The 10,757-nt window shown below is 42.5% G+C and overlaps 2 long non-coding RNA genes across 3 annotated transcripts; both read right to left on the reverse strand.

Annotated features, from left to right (window-relative positions):
• Positions 1 to 399: 399 nt before the first annotated feature.
• On the reverse strand, positions 400 to 1,263 carry LOC120293073. Its single transcript, XR_005550728.1, has 3 exons — positions 1,178 to 1,263; positions 651 to 728; positions 400 to 570 (listed from the first exon to the last, which is right to left on the reverse strand). It is a non-coding gene; the product is annotated as an uncharacterized LOC120293073 (long non-coding RNA).
• A 4,393-nt stretch (positions 1,264 to 5,656) lies between these two features.
• LOC120293391 lies at positions 5,657 to 8,022 on the reverse strand. Of its 2 annotated transcripts, none has more exons than XR_005551150.1 (6): positions 7,903 to 8,022; positions 7,732 to 7,813; positions 7,362 to 7,424; positions 6,543 to 6,627; positions 6,251 to 6,343; positions 5,657 to 5,793 (listed from the first exon to the last, which is right to left on the reverse strand). It is a non-coding gene; the product is annotated as an uncharacterized LOC120293391 (long non-coding RNA). The 2 variants fall into 2 exon arrangements; XR_005551151.1 differs by having other exon boundaries at positions 7,680 to 7,813.
• Between the last annotated feature and the right edge of the window lie 2,735 nt (positions 8,023 to 10,757).

The following is a 10,757-nucleotide window of genomic DNA, read 5'->3' on the forward strand; positions in this document are numbered from 1 at the left end:
TCTATTTTAAAAATATAAATAATTAAAAATCATTTTAAAAAAATATAAATAAATAAAATAAATTTTTTGGTCAATTAAAAATATTAAAATTCAATTTTTGATAATTTTTTCAGGAAAATATTTGAGCTAACGAACAGTGGAAAATATTTTCCACTCAAATTTTAGATTTTGGCGAGAACACCGGAAAATAGAGTCATTTTCCTGGAAAATAACTTTCGGGAAAATGTTTTCCGGAAACATGATATTTTCCGTGAAACGAACGGAGCCTAAAGTAAACATAGCCATCAATTAGTATTTCGAGTGCCTGTGACCAAAACCATCTGAAAAATGAACCTCCTCAGAATCAGAGACTGACGCACTGATTATATGTACTGTTCAAAGGTAGACACTAAAGCCAACTTTAACTGCCAGTATAATGTGCTGAAAGATACTTGTACCAAAGCGCTCTGCATCATCGGCTCATGATACTTGAACAAACTTGTCTAAAGCGGATGTATCCAAAGCTGCAAACTCCTTAACAGCCCCAAGCACGGCGAGTCCAAGTTTTATAGCGTCATCGTGAGTTGGTGCCTACAGCAGGTAAATTTTGAATTGAATTCTTAATCCAATAAAATCATTTTTATGGTAGCTTGTGTTAGAGATTCCTCTACCTCAATGTTAAGAGGAAGAACAGGATCATGAAGCGAGAGCCTTAGAAGGAACCATCCTCCAAACCCAGATACCCGGACCTGTTTAAGCAGCAATCAGACTAGAGATCAGCATCACATGCAAAATGCAAAGCTCACCCAGTGTCTTGCGCTATTCAAGGAGAAAAGAAGAGAGGATTTACTAGATAGCATGATGGACCTGCATTTACTTTATAGTAAAATACTCCTCTGAGGTCACTAGTTCAGATATTATTTTGGTAAGCACACAGCATTTTGCTCAACTCATTGTGGACTATAATTTTGACTCCTCTTGTAGATACAAATCAAGAACCAACATGGACTCCATTGCGACGTTTAACTCTCCTTCTTGCTCCCATCCCCAGGAGCATTCAGAACGTATGTACTTTAATTGAGAATTAGAGCATTAACTTGTCTCCTCAGCATATGAACACGATAATACACAATATAAATAGCTGCTGAAATGATGAGATCCAATCTATTAAGAATAACTTCATCGATTCAAAACTTACTCCTTCATAATTTACTGGAGCTTTCTGAAGCTTTGGGTCTAAATCAATAGAGTTCTGCAAGTGCTTCAGCACTGCCTCTCCATAGTCTCGGAAAGATCTGCAACCTCTACACTATCAGGATCTTAGAGAAGGAAAAAGAAAACGACATTACTAGAAACCAAGGGGGTGCATGATAAAAATTATTTCTGTTCCAGAAATGATTTTTCTGTTCCAGACCAATTTCTGGAACATAAACTTGTTTGATAACGCTTATCAAATTTTTTATTTTTGGAATAGATTTCTATTCCAGAAATAGAAATGGAGGAGACCCTAATTTCACTCTTCTCTCCCTCGTACGCCTCTTCTTTGGCTCCTCCTCCACCTCTTTTCTGCCTCCTCCTCCTCCTCCGCCTCTACCTCTCCTCCGCCTCTGCTTCGCCTCTCCTCCGCCTCTGCTCCGACTCTCCTCCGCCTCTCCTCCGCCTCCGCCTCTGCTCCGCCTCTGCTCCGTCTCTGCTCCGCGTCTCCTCCGCCTCTCTGCTCCGCCTCCGCCTCCGCCTCCGCCTCTGCTCCGCCTCTCCTCTGCCTCTCCTCTGCCTCCGCCTCCGCCTCCGCCTCTCCTCCGCCTCCGCCTCTCCTCCGCCTGTCACGCCCCGAACCCCGAGCGCGTGCCCATCCCTCTCTGGTCGATAAAAATTTGCGACTTCCCAGGATGAGTCGCCGACCCTTTCCATTTTATTGCGCATGCGGAAGCGAAAAGAAATCCCCTGACAGTAATCATCTCGGGATAGAAAAGCAGGATACAAATTCATAAAAAAAACATGCCTTTATATTCACACTGAGTCATGTATAAGAGTCTATGACCAAAAGACTACAAAAGATTGGCCTTCCAAAAAGAAGCGGTCCTATCTGACCTACGCTTCCGATCACCTCCTCTCGGCTCCAGGTCCTCCACTTGATGGCCCTGAAAATGGTGTCCCATAACAGGGTGAGATATCATCTCAGCGAGTCTAAACTCTAAGCCCCATTAGAGGGAAATACGCCGTAAGCGTCCTAAGCACGCAATCACACAATCAAGGAGACTTACCTTGTCTCAGATCCACCCTACAGGTCAGTATAATTTATATCACAGGCAACATAAGAGCATGAGCAACAATAATCTCCAAATAACTGAAACGCCACACTCAATTAATCATGCGTTCCTAGTTTTGATCTCGGCATATAGCACGGCCTACTCTCAGTTCGGCGGTCTTCTGGCATTGCCAGGCTTCGTCTCACCCCATTGAGCACGGCACGTCACTTCGTCAGACGGCTTTCCCGAAGGAGCATAGGGTCAGAATCAATCGGACCGGCTTCCGTTGTCCGGGGTATCCCAAATAGGGATAACGTCCAGCTCAACAGCCCGGGACGATTTCTCATAACCATCACACGATCGCTCAAATATGGCACAGGGCACCGTGCATTGCACTCAAATGCTTCAATTAAAATGGTGAGCCTGGTCTTTTTCTTCGTATTAGAAATTCACATGAAATTACTCGTGTGTGGGGACACCGTCAACTTGATCCAAAAAAATTGATATTCATCCTTTTTGAAATCCCACTATTTCATAGAGTACAAAAAACCATTTTCGGTAACAAAACCCGACACCTGGGATTTTCTGAATAAATATTGGAAATTCACAATTTTTGGAATTAAATACCAAAAATCCAATCAGCACTCAATTTGCATAATGTAACACTCAATTGCAGAAATTAACCACACCATTGCAATCAGCACGAAATTCCGGTCACCGGCTATCCCGGCCTAATTTCCGGAAAAATAATTAATAATTAAATAATTACTGAAATTAATTAAATAAATCAATTTAAATTCTAAAAATACTAACGTAACCCACAATCATTAAATTAAATACCAATACGGACCCGAAAAATTTCGAACCCTTCTAGATAAATAGTACAAATTATTTAGGCTTTAGCTAAACCATGCTAACCACCTAACATGTTCAATTAAATATTTCAATTTATAATTTAATCTAACTAACCACCTAATTCCTAATAAAATAAATCTAACACCCCTTAAACGTTATTAGCCTACTAAGCAGAGTTTAGAGTATAAACTCACCGGTGTATCGCGAAAACCGGTTCACCTTGACAACGACGCGACGGCGGCCGAAATCTTAATTTTCGGCGGTGTCGGCAAACTCTCGGACCGGGCCTAAAACGGGCCCAACAAATCTCAGCCCAAATCTGAGATTTGTTTCCAACTTGGGCTGGGCTTCACTTGATTCGCGGGCTAAACTTCGGTGGACTTGGGCTGCTGATGGACTTCAAATGGGCTGGCTTTACGTGAAGATGGGCTGCAGAAGAATGGTAACTTGCTGGGCCGTTGATGTGGGCTGAGCTACGGTGATGTTGGGCCTGACTCGGTGAAGATCAACGGTGAAGGAGCAGCTGCTTCGTGAGGCTTCGGTTCGGTGGGAGATTGCTCAGTCTTCTTTGCGGCAGCTGAAAGAAATCGCCGGTGGAGGACGTGCGGACGTGAACTGAACGAAGAAGCAACAACGCGAGAGAGAGAGATTGGGTGGAGAGCTGCGGTGAAATCAAAATGGATGAGTGGGGGTTTACGGTCAACAAACCGATGGAGAAGGGAGCACCGTTAACCGGAACTTGGGGTTTCGGTGAGCTGCAGGGGCGTGCGGACGTGGATGGAGCAGCTTCGGTGGATTGTTGAAGTTGACCGAACAAAGATGGCACACGGACAAGTGGTGGTTGCAGGGGGGAAAGATCGCTGAAGCAGCTTCGGTTGCTGCACTCGGTGGTCAAACTATGGGGAACAAAACTTCTTTTGGTTGACCAAATGAAGACGTGGCCTGCAGGGGAGAGTTCAGAGGGGGTATGGGCGTGCGGCAAGGAGATTTTGGTGGAGATGGCCTACTGCGTGGCCAGAGAAGGCGGTGAATTTTGCTGGTGGAAGTCCGAATGAAAAGAAGAAGCAGCCGGTCTTCTGCTGAAGCTGTACTCGCTCGAAGAAGACGGTGGGCAGCTGGCGTTAGCGTGCAGGGGAAGATTGGAGAGGAAAGAAATGTCAAACAAGCTTATCACTTCATTATCTCCTTGTCCCCTATTACTTTCTTGATTTATAATTCCATGAATTAACCAATTGTAAAGCCAAAATTGCTGCCCCTTTGCAAAGCTCCGATTTTCACTTAAATTCTCTTGAATTTCTTCATCGATTCTCCAAATCGAGGTCCAATTTCGCTAACGAAAAATCCCGAACAATTTTCAATAAGTCCCCAACATCCAAAAGCTCGGCATGGCAGTCCAAATTTCTCTTAATTTGGCCCATCTAAATTTCTATTAATTTTCCACGACGTCCAAATTGATTTTCCGTAAAAATCCCGGAATCTCTGAAAAATCTTCGGAGAATGAGTCGACGTTCCTAAAATAGGTCGTGACACCAGAACTCTCAATTTCTGAAATCGGGTTCAAATTCACGATTAATTTCAATGCGCGCTTTTAGCGTGACCTAGTCTACCGGGTCACTTTTAGGAATTTTTGGTGCAATTGACCCGTGATCGATTTATCTCGAGTCACAAAGTACCTCTTCGACACATTAGTGACTATCAATTGTCGTGAAAATCTCGATGAATCAAACACGGGCACCGGGTACCAAAACGATAGAAAATCGGTCTAGTGTCGATCGACGAGTATTTTGCAATCAGGTGGAATCACCCACACTCTGATCACATATCTCAATCGAATTGACCTATTTCCGATCTCTAATCGATTTCGACAGTGCCGTAATGATCTCGGTAGATGGACACGATCGAGTAGTCGATTCCCGGTCGAATTCTCAAGTCCATTGCATTTAGATTCCTTAATTGTTTTCCCAGATAGACCCGGTTATCTCATGAGTGGCCAACTCGAGAGAATAGCACTATAGACGCGTCGACGAAAAGCCCGATTTATTTAATCGAAAACAAATCTGAAAATTCAGGCTGTCACACCGCCTCTGCTCTGCCTCTGCTCCGCCTCTCCTCCGCCTCTTCTCTTGTTCATCCTCATCTCGCTCGCGAATCCACCCCCTCACCGCGACCTCCGCCTCTTATCTGCCTCGGTTCCGCCTCTACTCTGCCTCTCCTCCGCCTCTTCTCTTGCTCATCCACATCTGCTCGCGAATCCACCCCTTGCCGCAACCCACTTGTCCCCGCTTGTTGTCCAAGCACCCTCGGCAAATGATCTCCTCCACCTCTCGCTCCGCCTCGCCTCCGCCTCGCTCCGCCTCCGCCTCCGCCTCTGCTCCGACTCTTCTCTACCTCTCCTCTTGCTCATCAAACGAATTTCTATTTTTGAAATATAAATTTTATTAAGTTATCAAACAAATTTTTTTCCTCAGAAACTCATTCAGAAATAGAAATAGAAAAATTCATTTCTGTTCCAGAAACTATTTATGGAACAAAAATGTTCTCATGCACCCTCCAAGAAACCACGTACCCTCCCTTTAAGTCCGGATGACTTCAACCTCAATTCTACAGCAACAGCTGCTTCTTCTAGACCCTCTACCAAATCTGTCAAGACTCTGCTGCCGCTACCTGCTCCTGAAGCTCGAGCTGAAGCAAGTTTGTTGAGAACTTTGACCTATAACAAAATGCTTAATAATTATGACTCAAAGCTTTAAGCTCATGCATTGCAGTTGGGGGCATTTAGAATTCATCTCTGCAACGTCAACGCTCAACTATTTCAAAACTTTTAATAGCAATTTCCATCTCAAATTGTACTTTATACAATTAAATCACAGAGATCATGCAATTCGAAATAACATTAGAATTAAGGATACCACTTCAAAAAGTTTTAGAACAAAATGCTGCAATAGAAAAGAGTGATCAACTTTCTGGCGACTCAATGATTCTAACAATCATCTCATTCAACTAACCAAATCATCTCGTTCAACTAACCAAAAGAACTATACATAGAAATTTAAATTAGCAAATGGTAGCAAACAAAGAACTAAAAAGTGAGCATCTATGATCAGCAAATTTTACAAACAAAAGAAGACCAAGAATCATCAAAAAGCACAATTGTAAAAGCTTAATACCTTAATTGTCTGATCTGCAGAGCCAGTGCAGAATCATTGATTGCTAGGATCAAATGCGATAGATCTCACCCATCCCAAATGCCCACTTATGACCTTGCACATACAAAAAGGGGAAAACAAAACACATAACAATCCAAGTAAGCGAGCAAATAACTGCAGATACGATAACATGGACAAGACACAGCTGTATGATAAATTCAAATGTATAATTATCACATGACACCATAACTATTACTGAAACAAAACAAGAACTTTCTTCTAGCTGCCAGAAAAATTAGGCCACAATTCTCACCCTGTAGTTCTTCCATGGAGGATGCCACACAGGACGTGGCCACTTGCTTGGAATTCTTTTCATAATGGCTGAGGTAGACAAATTCCTAAAAACAGAGTGAGAGCATGAGGCCAAAGCAGATTAAGTACCTTAGAGCAGAACTTAAGATGACTCAGTGATCCTTGAATGCATGAGTCGAATTATGAGAATCCATGAAACAGCTTTTCAGAAACCATTAAGAAATGTTCTGATGTTACTTCAGTGGATTGTGCAAATAGATGCATGTCAACGTATTAAAAAAGTAACAGTAATATAAAAGTCCTATTTTGACCAAAAATATAGGATACATAGGTATTTGCCCTAGTTTGTCGATGCTTCCGAATAATTACAAAGCATGAGCAACTGATGCATGTAACAAACACTACACCGGCTATGGGTCCAACGATAGGTGAAGTAGAACAACTAGTCTAGATGCAGATTAGTTTCAGAGCACGATTACAATGACCAGCAACTCATGAAGAGTAAATTTCTTTAGGCTCAACAGATAGTAATTCGTAGAATCAAACAATTTAAAAATCAAAAACTTGCTAAATTACACAAATGTGATCTCTTAACTACCAAAAGGAAGAATTGCCAACACATGTAGACCTTAACCTCTTCTATTCAAGGTTTTGTGTGTTTAAACCAAAAATATAAATATAAAAAATGTTCTTTTAGATTTAAGGTCTTTCCTATTGAAGAAAAGTCAAATTATGCGACCGATCGCCTTAAAGGGAAAAAAGAAGAAGCAAAAAGACACTCCAACAGACACTAAAATAGAATGCAATACAACATATTTACCTGTCTGATGATCCAGAAACAGAGACAATAGCAGTGCCTTTTCCATGTAGACCAACATCGTTTCTGAGGAAGATGAATGAACATGAGCAACATTATGTCGAATGTTCTACTGAAAAAGCTTTACAAACAAATTTAAATAAAATCCACAAAGAAAACTACAAAATTAAAAGAGCTGCAACACATTAAAAAAAAAAAAAAAAAACCTGGAAATCAGTAATACCACGTACAGTGGCCAAAAATCTAAATGTTTTCTTTTTTGATAAGCAATTTAAAAAGCATAAAATGTGTGAGATATCTCAGTGAAGGTATGGAGGTAACTTGATTCTCTTGACCAAGGGATGGTCGTTTGAAAGAGAAGAAGGGTACTAACAATCCTTGAAGTCGTAATGATGGACCAACAGTTAAAGCATTTTGAGACTTTTCCATTGGTGGAATTTTAGAACCTTCTGGACCTGCAAAAGAGAAAGGAGTTTATATCCTTAGGATGAACGACATCCTTTAAAAGTACACCAAGAGAAGAGCCACCATCTGCATATTCCACCTCGTAGTCACATTGCTCTGGGTAGTCACATCTGTAGTCGCCTGAATGCAGGGACGCACAAATTGGGTCCCTGCAGATTACTAGGTCCTTGTTGGGTCGATAAAGCGGATGTGGCGTCTGCAATAAGAAAATGATGAGAATTTATTAGCACTTATCACCCTGCATAACATCATGAGACCATTCGAAACAAACATCTGAGCAAAGTTTTAGGATTATCAATAAAAATTCATAGATTTGAAAAACAAATCATATGACATCTGAAAACTAATAAAATCTACATGGGTGCATCGTACACAAGGGGCATCACATTGGAGCGATGTGAGGTCACTACCAGTGTCAGGATCAAGAAACTAAGGCTTTGGTGGCTGCCCAATGAAGACAGTTGTGTTATATGACCTGAAATAGGCAGTTCACTTGATCATCAGTCTTGGCAAATACACAAGCTTTTATAATATTCAGATCTGATTATTGCATGAAGAGAGGAGCATTATGCTTCAAAAGATTGAACAGTCAATTAGAGGGACACAAAATGAATGACAAGCAAAGTGAGAATGAAGTTAACAATTGAGAAACACCCAGCGATCAAGAAAGAGAAGAAAAGCACTACATCGTTATGACATATAGAATAAAAATGTATGGAAACTGATAAAACACAACTTCTTCTCGAGAGAGAGACGCTTTAATGTGATGAAAACCATATAGAATCTTCCAAGCAATTTTCCCTTGGCGTGAAAGATTTAATTTGATGATCAACATACTGAAACTTCAGGAATTCCTAAGTGGGGTGATAATAGTATCTATGGTCACCACTTAGGGAGATATAAGTCACTATGACATTGGATTGGATGAATCTTCAGGTCATCAAACAGCAATCCAACGTAGTAACAAGCCAAACTGTAGGAACTTTTTGAACTTTTGGAGGAAAAAAGACCTTTTCATATCACCAAAGACAGTTAAATGTGAGAGATGACCCATACTTTCTAAACGTGAATGGCACAGCAGAGAGTCACCCAGGCATTCAAGAATTCATTGAAGGAGCAAAAATGCAAGTGCATCACCTCGCTCTCTCTCTCTCTCTCTCTGACTAATAAATGAAATGCCGGACTGAACTGAAGACAGGTCAAGAAGGGTACCCAGTTGGGAAAACATTGCCATGGAGTGGAAAGACAAGGGATGAACCGACCCGATTGAGAACCAGCGACGACAACGCCAACCCAAAAGTCAAAGGCGCCTTTTGCCTCTACTCAGATCACCTCTGAAAGAAGAAGAAGAGGAGTAGGAGGACGACGATACACACCAGCTCGACACAATTATCAGCAACGCCACCAAACCCGCTTTCTCTTTCCCCATTCTTCCTGCCACTCTCTCCCTCTGTCCGTATTACAACTGACAAATAAGCAAGAAGGAAATGTTCTTGGTGAAACTCAAACCCGTCCCTGTTCTTGTCCGATTATTCAGACACAGCAGCAGAAAGACCAGGTCGAGGGCAATTATAGGGCCGATTTCTTGCATGATGGAGCAAATGATTGGCGAGGATTTATGCTGATGTCTGTAGTAATTGAGGAACCATTTTCTCCAGGAAATCATGGCTCCTACCTTAACTCGATATGCAATGGTAAACAGCTTTCGTTGGTTGTCAAACTTGGACTCGTAGAGGAACAATCAGCCACCAAGCGACATGCCTCTACAACTTTGTAAACTCCCAGTACTGAGTTGCATTTTCTGTTTACTGACCAATATCATAACAATGCATGTAAAGCCTCCAAATTGCACTTTCACAATGCATAATTGACCAAAAATTCTATACTGTTCTGATCAAAATTATTGGTCAATGTAGCTTTACTGGTCCTGTTGAGCCAATGATTTCATTTTGTGATAAGCACTTAGCAAATAGGGAAAAAAATAGTCAATTGTATTTATCATTTTGTTTCACTGGATTGACAAAATTGAATGCAAAGTGACAGCATGAGTTCACAGCAACCGCTCGTTCAGAAACAGAAAAGACAAAACATCCGCACCATTTGAACATATAGCGAAAAAACTAATCCAACATTGTCAGAAAAACCAAAAAACTCTCCCATTCAAACATTTAGAAGTGCCTATAACCGCAGTCTTTTGACTTGAATGTCTCGACAATATGGAAAGGAAATCATCAGCGCGATGATCCATATATAAACATCAAACGCAAGACGTTACTGTAGCGCATCAAATGAACAATGATTAGATAATAAGTAAAATACAACTATCAAAAGCAGCATGAGACCAATAATGCACTCCAAGTGTAAACAGATCAGTCTATAGACACAAACTATCACATCTCATAGTAAGAACACATGTCGAAGAGATAAAATGCACATCTCGGATTTGCAATCCACTCTATGAGACTAACCTTCGTGCCGAAAGGACCGACAGGATAGTTGGCCGCGTTTTTCAGCAGGTCGTCGATGTCCCTCGCAGAGGCGAAGGTGGAGGCATCCGCGTCGGAGTCGGGGGCGATAGAGGCAACTAGCGGAGAGGCGTCGGCGTCCGACTCGGGTTCAGGGGCGGAGGCGGAGGGCCGTCGGCGTCGGAGTCGGGTTCAAGGGAGGAGGCGGAGGCTGCGTCGGCGTCGGCGTCGGCGTCAGTGTCGGAGTCGGAGTCGGGGCGACGGAGGCAACCGGCGGAGGTGGAAAGGGCATCGGCGATGCGGCGGCATCGGCGTCTGAGTCGGAGTCAAGGGCGACGGAGGCAACCGGTGGGGGTGGAAAGGGCATCGCCCTCGCTGTTGCCGTCGCGGGCAACTGTGGAGGCGGAGGCGAAGGCGGAGGAGCGTCGGCGTCATGCGGAGGAGCGTCAGCGAGAACAGGGAGAGAGAG

Source organism: Eucalyptus grandis, chromosome 5, assembly GCF_016545825.1.
Source record: "Eucalyptus grandis isolate ANBG69807.140 chromosome 5, ASM1654582v1, whole genome shotgun sequence".
Classification (NCBI taxonomy): domain Eukaryota; kingdom Viridiplantae; phylum Streptophyta; class Magnoliopsida; order Myrtales; family Myrtaceae; genus Eucalyptus; species Eucalyptus grandis.